The sequence below is a fragment of the Aplysia californica genome, unplaced genomic scaffold (genome assembly GCF_000002075.1).
Source record: "Aplysia californica isolate F4 #8 unplaced genomic scaffold, AplCal3.0 scaffold01020, whole genome shotgun sequence".
Taxonomy (NCBI): Eukaryota; Metazoa; Mollusca; class Gastropoda; order Aplysiida; family Aplysiidae; genus Aplysia; species Aplysia californica.
The window spans coordinates 89,428-98,512 of record NW_004798290.1 but is presented as its reverse complement, the minus strand read 5'-3'; the positions used below and the strand labels follow the sequence as shown (position 1 = coordinate 98,512).

General features: G+C 41.8%; 2 protein-coding genes across 2 annotated transcripts in view; both read left to right on the top strand.

The window, feature by feature from the left end:
* The window catches only part of LOC101856062 (steroid 17-alpha-hydroxylase/17,20 lyase-like), a 16,839-nt gene that overhangs the window by 1,736 nt on the left and 6,018 nt on the right, over positions 1-9,085 (top strand). The gene's annotated exons all lie outside the window — the stretch shown is intronic.
* LOC101855607 (cytochrome P450 2D26-like) overlaps positions 8,387-9,085 on the top strand; it is a 42,689-nt gene continuing 41,990 nt past the window's right edge. Inside the window, exon 1 of the mRNA XM_035973126.1 lies at positions 8,387-8,494. The gene's annotated coding sequence lies outside the window, so the exon portion shown is untranslated. The remainder of the gene's footprint in view (positions 8,495-9,085) is intronic.

Here is a 9,085-nt window from a genome sequence, read left to right as displayed (position 1 = left end):
CTCTCTCTCTCTCTCTCTCTCCCCTCTCTCTCTCTCTAAGAGTACGAGTAGCCTATCTCACTGACGAGGCAGCCGAAGAAGAGATCAGAAATATAAAACTATAAAACTAAAAGGTCAAAGCATCTATGGGTCAAAGTCACATTGAAATTGAGGTCGCTACGAGGGCAACAATTCAACAACAATTTGACTTGACGTACTAGGTAATCAACTAAATCAACTAGGAAGTTTGAGGAATTTGTCAAGACCGTTCCTCTGCAGTACAGCCGCTCAGTCGTTACGTTGTTCAAATTTTAATGCTCTGTTGTGAAGTCACACAGGACACCGTGTCCTGGATCTAAAAGTTCTTGAATCCCGATACGATAACAAATTGTGTCAAAGTCCCTTTATCTCTGTGACCCCGTTGGGTCATGTTCTCAGCCCCAGTTTTCCTGAGAACAATGACACAGTGTTGGTTTCTGGCTGTCGAGTTTCTGCACTCTCCGCCTGACAACTGATAGTTGCGGCCAGGGGCGAGGGCAGATTTGTTTGACAGAGTGTGAGCAAAGTGACACAGAGACCCTGCCAGAAATGAGGCCACACACGAAAACTTGCCCCGTAATGTGAGCATAATAAGCCAAACTTCTTTCTCGAGGCAGCATCACTGAAGTGTGATTGAAACAAAAATATCCTGAATTCATAAAATTAGTTTACGGTCACACACCAAAATAATTGAGAAAATAGCTCACTTTAAATAATTTCCTTCCCACTTTGGGCAAAACGTAGTTATGGTTTTGCAACATTAAATGTAACTAAAAATAATAGATAAAATAGTACAAATAAATAATGAATTACACTTTTATTTGTCCCAGGAGGGCACTTTGGTTTGTAATGGCAAACATACATCCACATACATGCATAATTATAAATACGTACATACATACATGCATAATTATAAATACGTACATACATACATACATAATTATAAATACGTACATACATAAATACATAATTATGAATACGTACATACATAAATACATGCACAAATACATACATAAGTACACAATATTACACACATACAGAACAGTTTACAACCAAGCCCTTGTCGTTCACCACTATGCAGCGCCCTGTATTTTGAGCTAGGGATGTCGTGTCTTGTTCAAGGACACACCCCAGTGACCACCCATCTGATCCCCGTGTCACCAACTCTTGCTTGGCATTACTTGAGTCTAAACTCACTACTTACTTAGCCACTGGAGCCCCCAAAAGATGTGAATACATAAACAGAAGGCAAAGAAGCACAGATGACCATAGCACAAATTGCTTTGTCTAGGCTAGCTTTTCGGGGCCAGGAATTCATATCAGTGACCTGATGTTGGCGCGATAAAAGTTGGAGGAAAAACAAAACCAAGAACTCACGTCAGCCACGAGGTTATTAGGAGTTACCCCCCCCCCCCCAATCACACACACACACACACACACACACACACACACACACACACACACACACACACACACACACACACACACACACACATGTAGACCTTTTATGCAGACTTCACCAATCCTATTGTTAGCTTACATAATCAGTGCTTGTGGCTGCTTTTGAAAATGGCCCAAGAGGGGTGAACAGGGTATTTAAGACGCAATGGAACAGTTTTGAGTGTTGTGCACACGCACACGACTCAAATTTAAAATATTATGTACATACATTTATAAGGCCTACGTCTTTGGGTGTATTTGACGGCCGCGATGTTCCCAGATTAGGGAAGGGAAGCAGACCCCCCCGGGGCGGTGCCACTGACCGAAGTGTCTTTAGGCCATTCCCATAAGGGGGGGGGGGGCATTTCTCGCTCTAGTGCACAATAGAATTGTAAATTTCTTTCCTAATCCTTACTAAGTTACTATTGTCATTTTCCCTTTCTTCATCTGTATGTTTATCACACTGTTGTGACCCGCTATTTCCGGGGTGCCTTGATAGTCGAAGCAGACTTTGTGCTGTTGAAACTAGAGAGGTGAGCAGAGTAAGTCTGATTTCCTGTAAGGACTTCTCTGTTGACATCCACCCCTTGGCGCTCATGTGACTGTATGCAGTTGTGAGTGCCGTAAAACCTCAACTGAAACTAAACAGAAGGGAAGCAGTGATTGTTTGATTCTGTAGACGCTTCGCCCCTGGTGACATGACCGGTTCGGCGACCACGAAATACAAACAGGACGAGACAGGCTAGTATAGGGGTCACCTGTCTTCAATAGAGGTCAACGGCGTATCAGGACATTCTGATCTAGGTTTGTTGACTGCTCCATAGCCACTATCTTAGAGGAGAGGGTGGAGGTGGACCGGGTCGACCGGTTTGACTTTGAGGGGGTGGAGGGGGAGGAGAGGGCGGAGGGGGAGGAGGGGGTGGAGGGGGTGGAGGGGGTGGAGGGGGAGGAGGGGGTGGAGGGGGTGGAGGGGGAGGAGGGGGTGGAGGAGTGCACACGTCAGAGCTTTCTCCAAGGCGAGTGATTCGACAAAATCGTATCGTTCCTGCCCCTGTTGCCTTTAATCTTTCGTCATTAAATTGTATGCGACAACTGACACAGATGTGGGATTCAAAGAATGTTTTAGATAGAGGTAGGTGTTCATACGCTCCCATCGACACAGTTTAGATCATTAGGAGGCCTGCTCCAGTCCAGCATGAGAGGGTCAACCTGAGCCGAGAGGGAATAACATCCAGGCAGACAGACCGAGGTACTCCCTACACATTCTGGGAATGGAACCCGGGAGGCCTGTGTGCGACAGGGAAGGGCCTTACTGCTGTAATTAGGAATGTATACGGGAGGAAAAAAGGGTGAATAAAACAACAACAACATCAATAACAACAACAATAACAATAACGACAACAACACAAATAAAAATAAAAACAGCATCATCATCATCATCATCATCATCAGCAGCAGCAGCAGCAGCAGCAGCAGCAGCAGCAGCAGCAGCAGCATCACCAGCTGCAGCAACAGCAACAACAAGAAAACAGCAATAACAACAGCAACTACAGCAACAGCAGCAAAAGCAACAACAACATCAGCAGCAACAACAATAGCAACAATAGCAACAACATTAACAACAGAAACAACAACAGCAGCAACAACCACAACAACAATAAGAAGAACAATAGCAATAACTACAACGAAAACAACAACAGCAACAATATTAACAACAGAAGCAACAACAGCTGTAACAACCACAACAACTGCAATAACAACAATAGCAATAACTACAACGAAAACAACAACAGCAACAACAGCAGGTTTGGTGGTAAACAACACGTAGGCCTACTCTTGAAATTTTGCCAACTGTCACCATTCATCATGACAAGGACACAGTTTGCACACGATGTGACCTATTTAAGCCAAACTCATATTATCGTGACGTCTTTCCTCGTTGATTCCTTAATCGATAACACCAATTACTTCCCTGCGCTGACAAAACACCTTTTCTACTCGCCATTTCCTACTTCAAAACCACACTTATTTTTGAAACAATCAAATCTGAAATCTCAGACTGAAGAATGATCGTTTTTCGCAATAATGTTAATACAGGTCAACATTTCTCCTTTTACTTTCATAAGATGATACATGTGGTTAATATTGAAAATTGAACTCAAGATTTTTAATTTTTTTGAGAATAGGCAGAATCAGAAAGTAGGTCACAGATAGGGGCTGGTCCAGGCGAGGAAACACCCCCTGGTTGTGAAAGAGTGAACCAAGGCGTTTGATCTACTTATTTTACTTTTACTTTTTCATTCTCTGTTGCCGTTAGGCGTCGAGGGGAGATGCAATTTTCTATGGTAGGCCAGCTCCGCAGCTCTTTCAGTTGTAGCGTGGTGGCCTAGTGGTTAGGCTCTCGGACTCGCAACCGTAAGGTCATGGGTTCGAATCCCGTCAGGGGCCCGACGTTGTTGCACAAATTTTCCTCACTTCACCCAGGTGGAAATGGGTACCCGTCTATAGACAGTGAACGATCTTGTCAGTTTGATAGTGTTTGAGCGCGTGAAATCTGCAGCTTGCACTGTATGCTTCCGCGGAAGCCGAGAATGTTTCTGAGTGTTCTCAGAGGGCCTGCTGGGGTAATAATAGTTGTAAAGCGCATTGAGCATGCTCTTGAGCATGGAAATGCGCTATATAAATGCAATTGTTGTTATTATTATTATTATTATTATTATTATTATTATTATTATTATTATTATTATTATTATTATTATTATTATTATTACTATCATTATTATTATTATTATTATTATTATTATTATTATTATTATTATTATTATTATTATTATTATTATTATTATTATTATTATTATTATTATGTATTCTCTCAGGGTTTCCTTGACACCCTTGATCCACCTTTTGAGTGGCCTTCCTCTTCCTTTATAACCTGAGTGCTTAGTGTTGTAGGCTCTCGAGGCTGGCTGGCCAGGTGACATACGTAACAGGTGGCCAAACCATTATTTTTATCCTCTGTCTTTCTATGTAATGCAGGCAGGACTCAATGCCGTTCGCTGCTCTTACTTCTTCATTTCTCTGCCTGTCTTGTCTTGTGATGTTAAGGGTTTTGCGGAGATATTTCATTTCGCATGCAGTGATTTTGCTTTCAAGGGTTTTACTTAATGTCCAGATCTGACACTGGTAGCCTAATGTTGGTATGAATATTGAGGTGATAAGCTGTCTCTCTGAGTCCATGTAGATGTTTGGACGAGATAGGAGGGGTGCGAGCTGGTAGGTGAATGCGTTGGCTTTTTGAGTTCGCATTTCTATATCTCTATCTATGGACCTGTTTTCAGAAAAAGTGCTGCCAAGATATTAGAACTTCTTCACCTATTTCAGTTGTTTACTATTGACATGGATGTCCAGGGGACTACGGTTTTGGCTCACTTTCATAACTTTTGTTTGTGATGTGCTTATTTTCATGTTAAATTTCTGGCAGCTTTAGTTCAGTTCGATAGTGTGATTTTGGAGGTATTGTTGGTTTGGATGAATAAAACATTGGTTGTCTGCAAACAGAAGTTCATTTAGGTTTTCTGGGCTTTGGTTTGCATCTTGCTTTATTGTGTCCTTATATATTATAAACAGGAAGGGAGACAGATCTCAATATCGTTCTTGGTGATCTTACAAATCACGGACTTAACTGATTTTGCAGCAGCAAGGTATTATAAATAATAATATACGCCACCACTCTAAGGTTCCCTGCTCTACAGGATGTTGTCCTGGACAGTGGCGTCCCGTTTGTAATTACACTTCTCGCGCGGGTAGTGGTGAGATGCTAACCTGGACAGTAGTGGTGTGTCCAACAATACGAGTTGTAATTACGGTTCTCTGGCGCGGGTAGCGGCGTCCAGGGTACTAATTTCACCTGGTATTTACGAGCCACGAGCCCTCTGGCTTCACTTTGTTACTGTTGAAGTCTGTGTCTTTATCTCTGTGGGGTCCCAAGTACTCTTCCCAGGGGGTTCTTTAATTCTTTGTCCAACTCTGCGATTTAAATCTCCCAAGATAAATATATCTTCTTTGCTCTTGATGGCGTTAATGTGGTCATTCATGTCTTGGAAATAAAATGATGGTCTTTCTTCCTCTGTATTACTGACGTTACAAGGAGCGTATGTTTGGATGTACGTTGTTGTTTTGCCACCCTTTATGGGTTTTATGTAGTTTCTTTGGAGACTGCTAAGAATATCGCGGAGGGAAAAGAAATCAAATGAGGTGCTGGTGCTTGATGAAGCCCACGTGGGACGCTCAATGTTAAAAACAATCAGGAAACGGCAAATGCAGTAGAATAGACATAAGGGCCTTGAACATCTAGCTCTCACTGGCAAAATTGAAGGCAAACGAGGCAGAGGTAGGCCAAGAACAATCTACTGGAGATATCTAAAAAATGGGTAAAGGGAAATATCAGGGAAACGTAGCTTTTTTGAGAGCATCCGAGCAAAGAAATAAATGGAGAACCATGATCGGCGATGTCTGTCGCAGATCTGGCACTTGATGATGATGATGATGATGATGATGATGATGATGATGATGATGATGATGATGATTCTCCCTGAGAATGCGTTTAATCAAGAACGCTTTTTTAGAAGTTCGCTGACAGAACGCCATTTTCCAGTGGTTGGCGGTAAACTTTTAAGTTATTCTGCATCTCAGCTCACATCTCCAAATTCTGACTGAGAAGTCTAAGAAGAGATCAATACCACCAACTGTGCGTCTTCTTTGTGAAAAGAAAATTAAATGCGACAAGATGCACTTTTGATAAAGATACTTCTTTTTTGTACTGTTAATGTTGATACGCTGGTTTCGAGTTTAATAATTATTTTTATGATAGAACGTAGGATTCAATTAGTTTTTATAATTTTTTTTATGTGTGTATATATCTTCTTGTATATATATGTGTGTGTGTGTGTGTGTGTGTGTGTGTGTGTGTGTGTGTGTGTGTGTGTGTGCGTGTGTGTATGTGTGTGTGTGTGTGTAAGTCTGTGTATGTGTATGTGTAAGTCTGTGTATGTGTATGTGTATGTATTTTATTATGTGTATGTATGTGTGTGTATGTGTATGTGTATGTGTAAGTCTGTGTATGTGTATATTTATGTATATTATTATATGTATGTGTGTGTATGTATATGAGAATGTGTGTGTATGTGTATGTGTATGTGTGCGAATGTTTTTGTGTATGAGTGTGTTTGAGTGGGGGGAAGGGGGGGGGGCGTCGGAGGGAGACAGTACCCGAGGCGTGAACCACTATAATGATATTATGTATGCTGGTACAGGACAATAAAAAGACGTTCTGACATTGTTTTGCTTGAAGTATTTTCTTTGCGATTTTTTAATGGTCGTTTTGTACTATTTTAATGTACGGCGAAAGTGAGCCATCTCGTGTACCATGCGACAAGTCATGAGGACATTAATGGTAGCGCAGTAATCTTCCCAAAAAGACAAAGAGATCCAGGGCTATATATAATGTGTCATACTTCAGCTCAAAGAATAACCAGGGCAGGCAATTAATATTGTTTTACAACCCCCCTGGTTTAGGAATGTCCCCAAAGAGCAGTGTACTGGAACGCCCATTGTTAGAACAAGCTGAGAGATAGAAAACCTTTCCTCCCCACGGCTGTTTGGGGGGAGGGGGTGGGGAGGGGGGGGACGAAAGGCGTTTTGTCAGCGACCTCTCTAAAAAAAAAAGGCGTTTTGTCAGCGTGACCGTAAATTTGACAAAAGGCGTTCTTCCAAATTTTGTATGCTAATTTATTCAAAAGGTGGTTATGGTTTGACATAGAATTTTTTCACACAAATAGGGTAACTAATCAGACTATTGATGTTGTATATTTAAAAAAACAATTGGCGCCAAAAATGACAAAAAGGGCGTTTCGTGGGTTGACAGCAGACCCATGTTCTTCATTTGCAAGAACCAAACATCAATATGAAGGCGAATTTTGTTGCTGCTTGAATTATTGTTTTTGTTTGTTTTTTAAATTCTGGAGCGTTTAAATTTTTTTTTTCGCGCACGTTAAAAAAAAAAATTATTTCGCGTTTTCCCAATTCGTTTTTTGCAAATCTTTTGAATTCCACATTTTGAGTCGCCCAGTGTCCTGTCGTGTTCGACCCAATGCAGTAGCGCCCCTTCGAAACATTTGGCACTTTACTTAAAAAATAAGTTAAGTTTAAGTTTTAGTAGAGGTTTTACGGCGCTCTCAACTGCGCAAGGTCATATGAGCGCCAGAAGATTAAAGGTGTTACAAGAGAGTAACAAACATAAAAATGATGAAGGGGAGATCAGGACGATAGATGTTTGATAGGAAAGAAGAAGCAAACCACACCAGAGCACCCGCCAACCACCCACACTTCAAAAATGGAGAAAATTGAGAATTCAAGTTGCCCTGAAAAAAAACAACAACCAAAAACAGAACAAAACAGACCAGGATGGAGTATTTATTTTCTACCAGCCACTCATCAACACAGGGTCGTCTAGACTGCGTTTGAATGACGTTCTTTGAGTATCTTCGTTCGAGAATGAACACAACTATTTATTTATTTGTGTGATTGGTTTGTGTATTCTATAAGCGCCAAACAACACAGCTAGCCGCACATTTCTGTGACTTCGGCAGTGCCAAACAAGCCACGACGCAGAAATGAAACAAGTGCGACTCAAAGATAGCCTCACACGTGAGCATAATAATGATATGATCTCTCAACCGCAAAACAGATGGGGGTGGGGGTGGGTTGGTGGGGTGGTCAACACAGACTTATGTTAGGTCAAGGTCAGGAGCGTGTCAGAATTCGGACAGGTAAACAACAGAGAGGTTGGGCAGAGGTGAACCCAGGACAACATGGGTCCAGTTCCTTCCTGCTCTCTCACTCCGCGCGCGAATATAAGGCGGGGGTTTTGCAGTCACGCCCCTCAGTAGGAAGTGAAGAAGTGAAGACGCTCGTAGACGTGGACTTGTTGAAAGTTACGGGGAAATATTACTGTCTTGTTGTTTAGTTCTTCTGTGAGGTAACTATTCCAATAATGGACACAATGAATGACGGTGGTTGAAAAAAAAGAGATAAAAACACACACGCGAACACATACAAACGCACGCACACACACACACACACACACACAGACACACACACACAGACACACACACACACACACATACACGCACACACCCACACGAACGTGCACACACATATAAACACACACATAGACCCACACACATACAAACACTTTCACACACATCCACACACATATATACTCACAAAAGACACCCACATAATATACCTGCCGACTCAAACAAATGAAATACACACTAAGAACACGCAATATCGGTTTTCCAGTGGGACGAAAAAGTGGATGAAGTAAGCGCGTTAACAAGGTAGCCTGTGCAATATTCTGTTGTAAAACACACATCCTTTTTCAAATAAACAAAAGAAGTTTCGAGATTTAGAATGAAAAGAAGGCAACTAAGCACTAGACCAGGAGGTACATACCAAGAATAGCGTGTTTAAAATACGAAACTCAACACCGCTGAAGAACTGTTTGTTTTTTCTCAGATCGGGGGGTCGGTTTAACTCCAGAAATAAGTTGTGTATCCGCCCTCAG